This window comes from Oncorhynchus keta, chromosome 29 (genome assembly GCF_023373465.1).
Source record: "Oncorhynchus keta strain PuntledgeMale-10-30-2019 chromosome 29, Oket_V2, whole genome shotgun sequence".
NCBI classification, from domain to species: domain Eukaryota; kingdom Metazoa; phylum Chordata; class Actinopteri; order Salmoniformes; family Salmonidae; genus Oncorhynchus; species Oncorhynchus keta.
In genome coordinates this window covers 28,488,003-28,502,364 of record NC_068449.1, presented here as the reverse complement: position 1 = coordinate 28,502,364, position 14,362 = coordinate 28,488,003, and positions in this window count along the sequence as shown.

Genomic DNA, 14,362 nt, shown 5'->3' with positions numbered 1-14,362 from the left:
GAGCAGAAGCTGTGTAATTTTTATTGCTTCACGCATTGTTATTAAATCGTTCCATGGTGCTGCAAATTCCAACCAACAAAGTGAAGAAACTGAAACTGCCAGATCTCTCTCCCTGGCCCTTCAACCTCAATCCCCACTCCACTTACCCTCAGCCTCTACTTTCTAGACCCGGTGGTTGTGTGTGTGTGTCTGTGTGCGCACGCACTAAGTGTAACAGAATATACATTCTTAGAATAAAAGGTGCTATCTAGAACCTAAATGTGTCATGGTTCCTCCTGGCACCAGAGGGTGGCAGACTTCGCCGAGACTTTCATTGGACTCAGGTGTGTCTTATGTTTTCATGATTGTGTCCCTGTTAAAAAATATGTATTTTCTGTGGTCCTTTGCAGAAGCTTGAATTGTTTACCGTGTGCTGTCGGTTCCTGAGTTAGTTTTCGCGACTTAGTGTTTGTTGTTTTTTCACGTGTACTGTGATCCTGCGGCTAACGTTTCTCAGTAAAGTATTATGTTTATCCTTAACCACTGATTCCTTGTCTGGTCTCTTCTCTGTATCTGGGTCCAACCTTATCACGTCACAGCAAGCTTCTGCAACAACATGGATCCAGCAGAGATCACCCAGATCCAGAATGTGGTTGCCCACTAAGGAACACTGTTAGGACGGCAGCAAGGACAGCTCTCCCAAATCTCCGGGACCTTTCGGGCACTTGCCGAGTCCCTCCAACCACGGCACACCCCATACCCAGGAGGAGCCAATGCCCAGGTCTCATCGCCCAGTGCTACAGACATCGTTGTTGTTCCTCCAGGGAGTGGTATGATGGCCACCCGGGAGGATGCAATGGGTGAATCACTTCGTGTTCTCCGGTGTTCGATCTACAGTCCTACTCGTTCCACACCAATCAGGCCATGATCACCTACATCATCTCTACTCTCGGGCAGTGCCCTGGTGTGGGCAATGGCGGTATGGCAACAGCAGCCACCATCTTGCAGATCGATAGTAGCCGCTGCGACGAGTCTTCGACCACCCAGTTGGCGAACGAGAAGCGGCCAGCCGACTGTTCAACCTCCTCCGAGGGACCAGACCAGTGGCTGACTTTGCTGAGAGTGGGTGGAATACGTAGGTGGTTACTGCTTTCCACCAGGGTCTGTCTAACTCCATCAAAGATGAAGTGGCCACTCGGAAACTGGGAGAGGACCTTGAGTCCCTGAAAACGCTGGCAATCAGGTTTGACAACCGCATCCGGGAACAGGTGAGAAAGCGCCCTTTTGACACCACTCCAGCATTCCGGTTTTCTGAGCATCCAAAGCCCACCAAGCCCAGCATCCCATGCAGCTGGGTTGCACACGTCTGAGCCCACAGGAGCGTGACAGGCGAATGCGCGAAGGCTGCTGCCTCTACGGCAGAGATCTCGGCCATTTCTGTGCTACCTACCTAGAGCTGGCGGGAAATGCCAGGGCTCGCCACAACAGAGGGAGATCCTGACGAGCCGTGCAGTTACCTCCCAGCTACCCAGTCACCATCTGTTACTACCCACAACCCTCCACTGGGACAAACGTCAGCACCAGATTCAAGCCTTTCTGTCATGGTTCCTCCTGGCACCAGAGGGCGGAAGACTCCGCCCTAGAGACTTTTATTGGAATCTGGTGGGTGTGTCTTATGATTTCATGATTGTGTCCCTGTTAAAATAGATGTATTTGCTGTGGTCCTTTGCAGAAGCTTGAATTGTTTACCGTGTGTATTTGTTTCCTGAATATGTTTTCGAGACTTAGTGTTTGTTTTTTCAAGTGTACTGTGATCCTGAGGCAACCGTTTCTCAGTAAAGAATTATGTTTATCCTTAACCACGGAATCCTCGTCTGGTCTCTTCTCTGTACCTGGGTCCACCCTTACCATGTCGCAAAAAGGGCTCTTCAGCTGTCCCGATATGAAAACCCTTTTTGGTTCCAGCTGGAAACCTTTTGGTTTGCAGATGGCATGAAGACAGCAGATGTGGCCAGGGCAATAATTTGGGAAGTTCGTACTGTGAGACACCTAAGACAGCGCTACAGGGAGAGAGGACGGACAGCTGATTGTCCTCGCAGTGGCAGACCACGTGTAACAACACCTGCACAGGATCGGTACATCCGAACATCACACCTGCGGGACCAATACAGGATGGCAACAACAACTGCCCGAGTTACACCAGGAACACACAATCCCTCCATCAATGTTCAGACTGTCCGCAATAGGCTGAGAGAGACTGGACTGAGGGCTTGTAGGCCTGGCTTGTAAGCCTGACATCACCGGCAACAACGTCACCTATGGGCACAAATCCACCGTCGCTGGACCAGACAGGACTGGCAAAAAGTGCTCTTCACTGACGAGTCACAGTTTTGTCTTGCATGCAAAGACAAAACCGTTGCATGCAATCTCAACACTGTGTGTTATACGGAAGGCATCCTCCTCCCTCATGTGGTACCCTTCCTGCAGGCTCATTCTGACATGACCCTCCAGCATGACAATGCCACCATCCACACTCGTTCCGTGAGTGATTTCCTGCAAGGCAGGAATGTCAGTGTTCTTCCATGGCCAGAGAAGAGCCCGGATCTCAATCCCATTGAACACGTCTGTGACCTGTTGGATCGGAGGGTGAGGTCTAGGGCCATTCCACCCCCAGAAATGTTCCGGAACTTGCAGTTGTCTTGGTGGAAGAGTGGGGTAACATCTCACAGCAAGAACTGGCAAATCTGGTGCAGTCCATGAAGAGGAGATGCACATCAGTACTTAATGCCGCTGGTGGCCACACCAGAAACTGACTGTTACTTTTAATTATTTTGAACCCCCCCCCCCTTTGTTCAGGGACACATTATTCAATTTCTGTTAGTCACATGTCTGTGGAACTTGTTCAGTTCATGTCTCAGTTGTTGAATATTGTTATGTTCATACAAATGTTCATATAGTGGGGCAAAAAAGTATTTAGTCAGCCACCAATTGTGCAAGTTCTCCCACTTAAAAAGATGAGAGAGGCCTGTAATTTTCCACCATAATTTGCAAATAAATTCATTCAAAATCCTACAATGTGATTTTCTGGATTTTTTGTCTTCTCATTTTGTCTGTCATAGTTGAAGTGTACCTATGATGAAAATCACAGGCCTCACTCATCTTTTTAAGTGGGAGAACTTGCACAATTGGTGACTGACTAAATACTTTTTTGCCCCACTGTATTTACACATGTTAAGTTTGCTGAAAATAATCGCAGTTGGCAGTGGGAGGATGTTTCTTTTTTTGCTGAGTTTAGAACCCTTAGCTGTATAACCCTAGTAAACATATTCCAGCATGACAACCATATGGTAAAATATATTCAAGTCCTGGATGTGTGTTTTAGTACTTTAACCATACCCATGGTAGAGTATAATTTACCATCTCCACTCGGGCAGAGAGCAAATAATTTACCATCTCCACTCGGGCAGACATATTTGAAATACGTATTTTAATTACGTCTGAGTATTTTTGTACTGTATTTTTTTATTTTCTAAATACTTTTCTATAACAAATGTTTTTATTTAGTGGTTCACATTATGTGGCACCCCTTTTCACCCTGCATTGGTATCAGAAGTTTGATAGCACTATGGTGTAATAAGACCATCTGCTAAACTAACTACAGTGCCTTGCGAAAGTATTCGGCCCCTTTGAACTTTGCGACCTTTTGCCACATTTCAGGCTTCAAACATAAAGATATAAAACTGTATTTTTTTGTGAAGAATCAACAACAAGTGGGACACAATCATGAAGTGGAACGACATTTATTGGATATTTCAAACTTTTTTAACAAATCAAAAACTGAAAAATTGGGTGTGCAAAATTATTCAGCCCCTTTACTTTCAGTGCAGCAAACTCTCTCCAGAAGTTCAGTGAGGATCTCTGAATGATCCAATGTTGACCAAAATGACTAAAGATGATAAATACAATCCACCTGTGTGTAATCAAGTCTCCGTATAAATGCACCTGCACTGTGATAGTCTCAGAGGTCCGTTAAAAGCGCAGAGAGCATCATGAAGAACAAGGAACACACCAAGCAGGTCCGAGATACTGCTGTGAAGAAGTTTAAAGCCGGATTTGGATACAAAAAGATTTCCCAAGCTTTAAACATCCCAAGGAGCACTGTGCAAGCGATAATATTGAAATGGAAGGAGTATCAGACCACTGCAAATCTACCAAGACCTGGCTGTCCCTCTAAACTTTCAGCTCATATAAGGAGAAGACTGATCAGAGATGCAGCCAAGAGGCCCATGATCACTCTGGATGAACTGCAGAGATCTACAGCTGAGGTGGGTGACTCTGTCCATAGGACAACAATCAGTCGTATATTGCACAAATCTGGCCTTTATGGAATAGTGGCAAGAAGAAAGCCATTTCTTAAAGATATCCATAAAAAGTGTCGTTTAAAGTTTGCCACAAGCCACCTGAGAGACACACCAAACATGTGGAAGAAGGTGCTCTGGTCAGATGAAACCAAAATTGAACTTTTTGGCAACAATGCAAAACGTTATGTTTGGCGTAAAAGCAACACAGCTCATCACCCTGAACACACCATCCCCACTGTCAAACATGGTGGTGGCAGCATCATGGTTTGGGCCTGCTTTTCTTCAGCAGGGACGGGGAAGATGGTTAAAATTGATGGGAAGATGGATGGAGCCAAATACAGGACCATTCTGGAAGAAAACCTGATGGAGTCTGCAAAAGACCTGAGACTGGGATGGAGATTTGTCTTCTAACAAGACAATGATCCAAAACATAAAGCAACATCTACAATGGAATGGTTCAAAAATAAACATATCCAGGTGTTAGAATGGCCAAGTCAAAGTCCAGACCTGAATCCAATCGAGAATCTGTGGAAAGAACTGAAAACTGCTGTTCACAAATGCTCTCCATCCAACCTCACTGAGCTCGAGCTGTTTTGCAAGGAGGGATGGGAAAAAATTTCTGTCTCTCGATGTGCAAAACTGATAGAGACAAATAAATGTCGTTAAATGTCCAATAAATCCAATAAATGTCGTTCCACTTCATGATTGTGTCCCACTTGTTGTTGATTCTTCACAAAAAAATACAGTTTTATATCTTTATGTTTGAAGCCTGAAATGTGGCAAAAGGTCGCAAAGTTCAAGGGGGCCGAATACTTTCGCACGGCACTGTAAATATCAATGGACAGTTGAAGTCGGAAGTTTACATACACCTTAGCCAAGTACATTTAAACTCAGTTCCTGACACAATTCCTGACATTTAATCATAGTAAAAATTCCCTGGCTTTGTTCAGTTAGGATCACCACTTTATTTTATGAATGTGAAATGTCAGAATAATAGTAGAGAGAGAATGATTTATTTCAGATGTTATTTCTTTCATCACATTCCCACTGGGTCAGAAGTTTACATACACTCAATTAGTATTTGGTTGCATTGCCTTAAACTATTTAAACTTAGGTCAAACATTTTGGGTAGCCTTCCACAACCTTCCCACAATAAGTTGGGGGAATTTTGGCCCATTCCTCCTGACAGAGCTGGTGTAACTGAATCAGGTTTTTAGGCCTCCTTGCTCGCTCACGCTTTTTCAGTTCCGCCCACAAATTTCCTATTGGATTGAGGTCAGGGCTTTGTGATGGCCAATCCAATACCCTGCCTTTGTTGTCTTTAAGCCATTTTGCCACAACTTTGGAAGTATGTTTGATGTCATTGTCCATTTGGAAGACCCATTTGAGACCAACCTTTAACTTCCTGACTGATATCTTGAGAGGTTGCTTCAACATATCCAAATAATTGTCATTCCTCATGATGCCATCTATTTTGTGTAATGCACCAGTCCCTCCTGCAGCAAAGCACCCCCACAACATGATGCTGCCACCCCCGTGCTTTACGGTTGAGATGGTGTTCTTCGGCTTGCAAGCCTCCCCATTTTTCCTCCAAACATAACGATGGTCTTTATGGCCAAACAGAGGACATTTCTCCAAAAAGTACGATCTTTGTCCCCATGTGCAGTTGCAAACTGTAGTATGGCTTTTTTTTATGGCGGTTTTGGACCAGTGCCTTCTTCCTTGCTGAGCGGCCATTCGGGTTATGTCCATATAGGACTTGTTTTACTGTGGATATAGATACTTTTGTATCTGTTTCCCCCAGCATCTTCACAAGGTCCTTTGCTGTTGTTCTGGGATTGATTTGCACTTTTCGCACCCAAGTACGTTCTAGGAGACAGAACGCGTCTCCTTCCTGAGCGGTATGACGGCTGCATGGTCCCATGGTGTTTATACTTGCATACTATTGTTTGTACAGATGAACATGGTACCTTCAGGCATTTGGAAATTGCTCCCAAGGATGAACCAGACTTGTGGAGGCAGATTTATTTTGATTTTCCCATGATGTCAAGCAAAGAGGCACTGAGTTTGAAGGTAGGCCTTGAAATGCATCCACAGGTACACCTCCAATTGACTCAAATTATGTAGCTCATCAGAAGCTTCTAAAGCCATGACATACTTTTCTGGAATTTTCCAAGCTGTTTAAAGGCACAGTCAAGGCACAGTCAAGGCATAGTCTAGCTAGCTACAGTTTCAAATATGACATGTTTCATGTTTGTAATTTGACAGAAAGAGCCATTAGCTTGGCTTGCTATAGCCTAAAGTTAGCTATCTTACATTGAACCTGGTTGGTTAGTTACCTGCAGATTGATGCAGGGTAGTAACGTCATGAGATGTGATTATGGTTAATTGTTTACCTAGCTAGCTAACGTTAGCTGGTTGGCTCGCTAGCTAACGTTATGTCTATGACCTTAATGTTTTTATCTCAGAGCTATTTGCCTGGCTAGCTATAGCCTAATGTTAGCGAGCTAACATTGAACCTGGTTGGTTAGCTACCTGCAAATCCTGCAAAATCATCAGGTTAGTAACATCATGGTTCACACAGTTGTGATTATGGTTCATTGTTTACCTAGCTAGCTAACGTTAATATAAAAATGAACAATTAAGCTTTAGCCCGTAACAAGGCCAAAAGTAATACCCAATGTTCATTTTCACATATACATTTAGGTCATTTAACAGATGTATTTTAATAAAATACATGACACAATACAAGTACTTTGTACACTGAACAAAAATACAAACGCAACATGGAACAATTTGAAAGATTTTGCTGAGTTACAGTTCATATAAGTAAACCAGTCAATTTAAATCAATTCATTATGCCCTAATCTATGGATTTCACATGATTTGGAATACAGAATACTGTTGGTCACATATACCTTTAAAAAAAGGTAGGGGCGTAGATCAGAAAACCAGTCAAAATCTGGTGTGACAACCATTTGCCTCATGTAGCGAGACACATCTCCTTCGCATGTAGTTGATCAGGCTGTTGATTGTGGCCTGTGGAATGCTGTCCCTCTGCTCTTCAATGGCTGTGTGAAGTTGCTGGATATTGGCCAGAACTGGAACACGCTGTCGTACACATTGATCCAGAGTATCCCGAAACTGCTCAATGGGTGACATATCTGATGGGTATGCAGGCCATGAAAGAACCGGGACATTTTCAGCTTCCAGGAATTGTGTACAGATCCCTGTAACGTGCATTATCATGCTGGTGAGGTGATGGCGGCAGACAAAGAGATGTAAAACACATTTGTGCACAACATTTGACACAAATAAGCTTTTATTTCAGCTCATGAAAAATCGGACCAACACTTTACATGTTGCATTTATATTTCTGTCCAGTATAGTATATTTTGACACAAAATACCAAAAAGATCAATGTATCTGTGTTTTGTCATTTGTCATTTTTGTCCATCTCTGCACTTGGCGTGTGAGGCTAGTCCCCTTGCCGAATATCTATTTTGAAGACTTTTTGAGGATGTCAGAGTTTCCCATTTGTTCATCTGGTGTGCTGGTGGGAGGCTGCGTGAACACACCCCGTGAGCCCCCTCCAGTCCATGCTTACAACACAGCAGCAGGATCAAAGTTGGGGGAAGTTGTCCCTCACTAGTTTATGTGGCTGTCTCCCACGAGCATGCACAAAAACATAGGCCTCTTAATTGATTAGGAGTAATTTGTCTGTTTCCTTCAGAGCGGATGGAGGAGGAGGGGGTGAGAGGAGGGGCAGAGAGGGAGTTTCAGGGTCCTGACAAATTTGATTATCTCCAAAGAAGTTCAGCTCTGCTTGGAAGAACTCATTGGATTCCAGGGAATATGTTTGGTTGCACATATAGAAATAAAGGATCTGATTCTTATTCATACTTGTAATAGTTAAGGTTAGGTTTGGGAGTTGCGTAATCTGATCCTAGATCTGTGGTATTTGGACAAGTTCTACCTAAATGTACACTTTTTGTGGTCATTTTAGGATGTGGATATTGGATGTGGTAAATAAGATAGCACAAATAGCACCAGACAGTATTCTGCTTCGAATGAAGAGTCCCACCATCCACATGATTCAAATGCATTTCAGTAAAGACCTTCTGAACTCTGTTCTTCCCTCCTAAAATATTAGTTTTATTTTTTGAAGAGAGGAGCTATAAAAAGAAAGCCTTCGCATAGTGCCGTCTTTCAGGGGCAATTTGCTGCATGGCAGTCTTGAGACTTGCAGAGCCAATTGATTGTTGTGTCGCTTTTTGATCTCTTGCACAGCATCAGGATTTCAGGATTTGTTTTCTCAAACGGGACAAATAAGCAGGGTCTGTCTGATTATTTGGGATGGCAAAAGAGGGAGGAAGGGGGAAGAAAGGGTGAGGGGGGGGTAACCTGAGGGGAACTCCATTCTTGGGCCTGTTGCAATGACTCTGACCGTGGCTAGAAAGCAAACTCAAAGCATATCCTTTCACATTTAAAGTGGCTTTATGTGGGCTGACAGTAGTGCTGGGCTGACTGACATTAGCTTGGTGTCACACAGAACCATTTCAGACCCAACACAGCCCCCAGCTCCCCCAGAGCTGGAGCCTAGTGGGGCCCATTCTCTCAATTCAGGTTTCAGAAGGGAAATAGCAGATTTCACTGTTTAGTCAAATTTAGTGAGTGTGTGGGCAGGGATATTTACACACATGTTAGGTGTGCCTGTGCTTGTTTGTATGTGCTTTTGATGATTTGCCTTTGCATGTGAAAGGGGATCACGTGTGTCGATACAGTGACTAGCTAGATAGGTGTGTAGATGAACAACCAGTAGCACTATTGCTAGGTTAAATATGAACAATTTTGTTGTATATGGCTGTTTTATGGTCTCTCCTGTCACCTAGTGTACAGAGAACGTAAGTGCAGTAACGTTTTTGAATCTTCAAAATTCTTGCCCATAGACTGTATGAAATAAGAATGATGTAGGTTACTTATGACCTTTTGTCCATTTGTTTTTTAAAATATCCTTAGAATTTGGGAAGATGGCTTTTAATTATTGTACAGAGGGGTGATATACTGAGGACATTGTTCCTAAAGAGGGTTCTCTGGATCTCCACAACAATTTGATTGTGTAAGTAGGTATAGATATTATCAACGACCATACTAAAGGCTTATGATCAAACTGAATGCTTAATATTGAGTGTGTAAACTGTACCAAATTCATGCAGTAGTCGTGGCCTTGATGAGTCACCGTGCAGTGGCTTGCACTGCATATAATATCCAGCAGAGGCTGCTAATTCACCCAGTTAGTACCAGACAAGAGAAACCGTCATTGGCTCTTGCAACCTTACTCTAATCCCCTGATCATTAAAACCCACTTCTTGATCTGAATGCACCATTCAGCGTTTTTCATTAGAAGCCACTGACCAGATTATTATGTTATCATCCTTTTATCTTGTATCCAGTTAATATTGTTCATCCACTGTTAAGGGCCTTGAGTATTTCCTGACCATGTGACTGTGTATAGGGATCTACCATGCTCTGTGTATGCATCCTACTGTACTGTATGTAATGGTTATCATAGCATTAATCATCAATCTGAATACCTCTTCACAGAGTACCTCTGTCTTGGCACTGTGGGTCTGCCCCAGACCTTTTGACTGTGTGTGTGTGTGTGTGTTAAGAGTGAGTGGGTAGATGTATGCATGTGCATGCATGAGTGTGTGTCCGGTGCATGCATACGTACCAGTTACTGCTCACTGCTTTGGGCCTTGGGTGTGAAGGACTAGGGGCGAGGTACCAAGCAGGAGCAAGCATGCTTATGTCCCAGACAAGCAGACGATCCAGGCACACTCACGTGCTGTTGGGGTTGAGGTTAGGGTTACACATGACATTCTGACTTCCCTACGCTTGTAGACATCACAGGTACGTCACGAGAGACAGAAAGCCTGCTGTAGCTACATGATCCTGACACAGTCTAGCTAGAAGACGGTGCCAAAGATACCCTTTTTTTTAATCATATCACACAATTTAGGAAAAATCTCAGCAGAAATAAGAGGCAGGCATACCATCTCTGCGTCTCCACACAAATGCCATACATGATGATGGTAACACTTTACTTGACACCCAGCATCATGACGTCATAACAGCTCACATAACTTGTCATAACCTGTTAGAATATGGTCATAACACTGGCATGGCATATGTTATGACATCAATTGTGTTATTTTCTAGCTGGTTATGACACCTAAATAAGAGTATACTAACCCACAAAACCTACCACACAAGGCAAGACATTGCTTTACACCATAGCCTATAAAATAGAATGTTTGGTATATCATATTTTTAAAATTTTATGTACCATATTCAATTATCATTGTACTTGTGAGCACATTGATGTCAGACATGCAACTACCCTAATGATTATGATGATCATAATGCTTCTTGATAGTGTCATAAGATGGTTATAATTCTTCTTGAGTGTAATAAAGTGTATTTTCTACAAGTTATTTAAAATGATGGGGGAAAGAACAAGACTGTAGAGAATTGATTGCAACAACAACAAAGCAACAAATGTTTTAAGAAACAACCTTTACAACTGAAGGAAAGTTCTAGGAAGGGAAAAACTCATTTGAATAAATGTGGGTTTTGACACGCTTCTGTAGGTGTCATAACCAGCCATAAAATAATGCAATATATGTCACAACAGGTGTAAATATATGGGTCATTAGTGTTATGACCATATTATGACAGGTTATTACACGTTATGTCAGCTGTTATGACATGGTTAAGACAGTGGGTGTCAAGTAAAGTGTTACCCACAATACTTGAATATGATGTGGACAGTGCACACACACGTTAGGTGTGCCTGTGTGTGATTGTGATTCATTATTTTTGCACACAATACTTTAATTTAAACCTTTATTTAACCAAGTCAAAATACACCTTTCACAAGGGAGACCTGGCATTATACAGGCACTATAATCCGTCTCAAAGATGTAGCCTATACAATTAGGTTAGGTAGGCTATATCACAAACAACACACAAGGCATTGCACAATCAACAGACAAAGACACCTGGCATGTGTTTCCTCCTGTCTTGTAGATCTGTCAGTCAGGTTTCCTTCCCCTCCAGCCGTAGAGGATGAGGTGTGAGGGCGTTGACTCACTCCTCACACTGAAACCGCCAAACCACAACACTTACACTACAACGTTTCACACATAGCTCCTCAGATCTCAGCGCACAGAGATCCTATAAATCTGAATATAATTCTGAGTTTCATGTGGTTTCATCTCCCAGCACACCTGAAAATATGCAAATGAGGAGAGTGTGTCAAACATTCGGGTTCGGCATGGGCAGTGATGGTGATGTAGCGTGTCAAATATGGAAGCATATACACTGAGCATGGACAAATTGATCGTGTTTGACTGTTTTGTGCGGGAACTTTTGAGTAGCATTGAGGAAAACAACCATAACATGAAAGGTTGGCTTTAAACAAAATGCTATCTTTTTTATTTAGAACTATTGATAGACAATGTTTTAGATCAAGATTATCACGGAAACGCAGAGTTTTGTAATCTACCTAATCATCCAAGGCTCAGAAATGACAGCCATTGCTAGCAACATTAAGCTAGCTAGCTGCGTTGTTACCTAAAATACTGAAATTGTTCTCTATCGGCACAAACCACTGTGAAAATGAAACTGGGAGAATCTAATGTGGTTTTGCTCAACTCCTGCATCCTCTCTCCTCCGTCCTCTCTCGTCTCCTTTTGAAAAAGGTCAAAGGTAATTGAGGAGAGGCGGCGATGAGAGGGAACATGGATGAAAATGGCTTTCATGAAATGAGACTCTACTTCTACACTCACGTGACATCAGGCAATTGACATTTACAAGCTTGGAATCCCAAAATAAATGTGAAAAGTGATCAAAACAAATGTAGCTAGTTGTGCGAGACATTTTATAGATAAAAGTGTTATATCTCGTGGGTTTCATGACCACGTTGTTTTAAAAATGCAATAATGATTAGACGGGAGACAGGAATCAGTTAAATCATTTATCTAGAAAGTGGGTGTCTTATAGACCACATTACCCATGATGCCCTGTGCATACAAATACGGTAAGAGGAGGTACAAAGGGTACCACCTTAATATATAACATTTCCTCCACTCTTACATGAATTGTCCCCATTATGAAACAACAGTAGGGGACATAATGGGGACACACTTTTTTTAATGTTCTTTTCACAGCTTTTTCAATAACCCACATGAAATAAACAACATTTTAATGTTGAACTTTTCAAGATGTATTTTCTGTCTTTTTATGTTCAACCATAACTCAAACTTGGGAATGATAGTAGACTATCTCAAACCTGGACTATACCCCTGGGGATTATTCTGCCCCAGATGAAAGGGTTAGTCTGTTTACTCACAAGTTCAAGCGCCTCGGTGTCCGCCTATCGCTCATAGGGTAACGGCGGTCAACTTGACACTCAACAACGTCTCTAGGCTGTGGTATTGACACAGGTGTAAAAATGTGAGTTGCCTCACATTCTCGAGGGATGTGTCTAGTCACACACTTGAGTGGGTGCGGCTGAGTCAGTATCCTGAGAAGGTGAGCTCCTAGGTGAGCGCCAGTAACAGTTCGGAACAACCCACGATTGGTGGTTCTGTAGGCGTTGCTTTACTCAACAGTAACTGATCTATGTGCCTGTTCCAGATTATGTCCTCTGCAGTCTGGACAGTGTAGAACCAGTCTGAGCAATGGCTGTAGTAGGAACCCACTTTGGTCCTTTGAGGTAGTTCCTTGCTAAGACAGTTACTCCAGGATTGAAAACTCTGTCCTTTGCTCTCGGTTCACAACGTTAGACTTTGCTGTCCTGTTGACATTGCACTGTCTCCTTTGCGTTCGGAGGTTTGATAGGTCGAAGCATGTGCATACCTCCCTCTTCATGAGTAGCAATGCAGGCGAAGCTTTGGTGGTTGCGTGTGCCGTGTTCCTTTAGGATAGCAGGACGTTGTTCAAGCGTTGGTGCAGTGTCCCTTGACACTAAGACACTTTTATGGCATGTGTCATGGTCTGTACAAACCTCTCCACCAGCCCTTTGGTAGATGGATAATATGGGGTGGACCTAATGTGCTGTTATACACCATTCACCTGTAGGAAGGTGGTCATTTCTTGGGACACTAGCTGCGGTCTGTTGTTGCTAATGAGTTGGAGTGACAATCCGAAACAACTAAACACTTCCTCAAGCTTCTCAATGGTCTTCTCTGCAGTAGTAGACCTCATGGCGAAGTTGATGTGTATGTGTTGCCACGCCTCCTCCGGCCAATCCCACAGATGAAGAGGTGCAAATTCTGTTACGTTGTGAACCTTCTGGCATGAGGACTGTTTTTGCTTTCTCTTCAATGCTTCCATCCAATCCAAGCTGCCAGAAGTATCTTTGTGCGACTTCTTTCATGCAAATCATTCCACAATATCTTGAGCATAGCTGGTGCAAGACTTGTTCCCTCAGTGAAGGCGGAATGATAGCTCTCTTCCCCCACAGCAGACAATCAGACTGTTCTGACAGCCCAGTTCTCCTCGAAAAGTTAAGGTTTGAGTTCCGGGGGATCTCCTGCGCCTTTTAGTCTTGGACGGTATCTAAATTGTCATACCTTCATACTGACCATGTGCCATACTGGGATATTCAGTAATACCGGCACTAAAAACAAGGGGCTCTATGTTCACACCTCACAGCCTAACCCGAAGGTTAGCAATGCTAACAAGTACATGTACATCACATAGAGAATTCTAACTAAATGCTAATGAGCGCATTACAAACATTTTATTTAGTCTCTGACCTTAACTCTGACCTCAACAATTTGCAGGATAGACAACCCAGCTCATACAGTTATACAAGTAACTCTCTATTCACAGTTTGCTGCACGCACAAAACAAATATTAGACAGCATGTGTAACGATTGAGGAGAAGTAGGAAGGACTGGAGGACCAATGCGCAGCGTAGTACGTGTCTATATTGTTTAATAAGAATATAT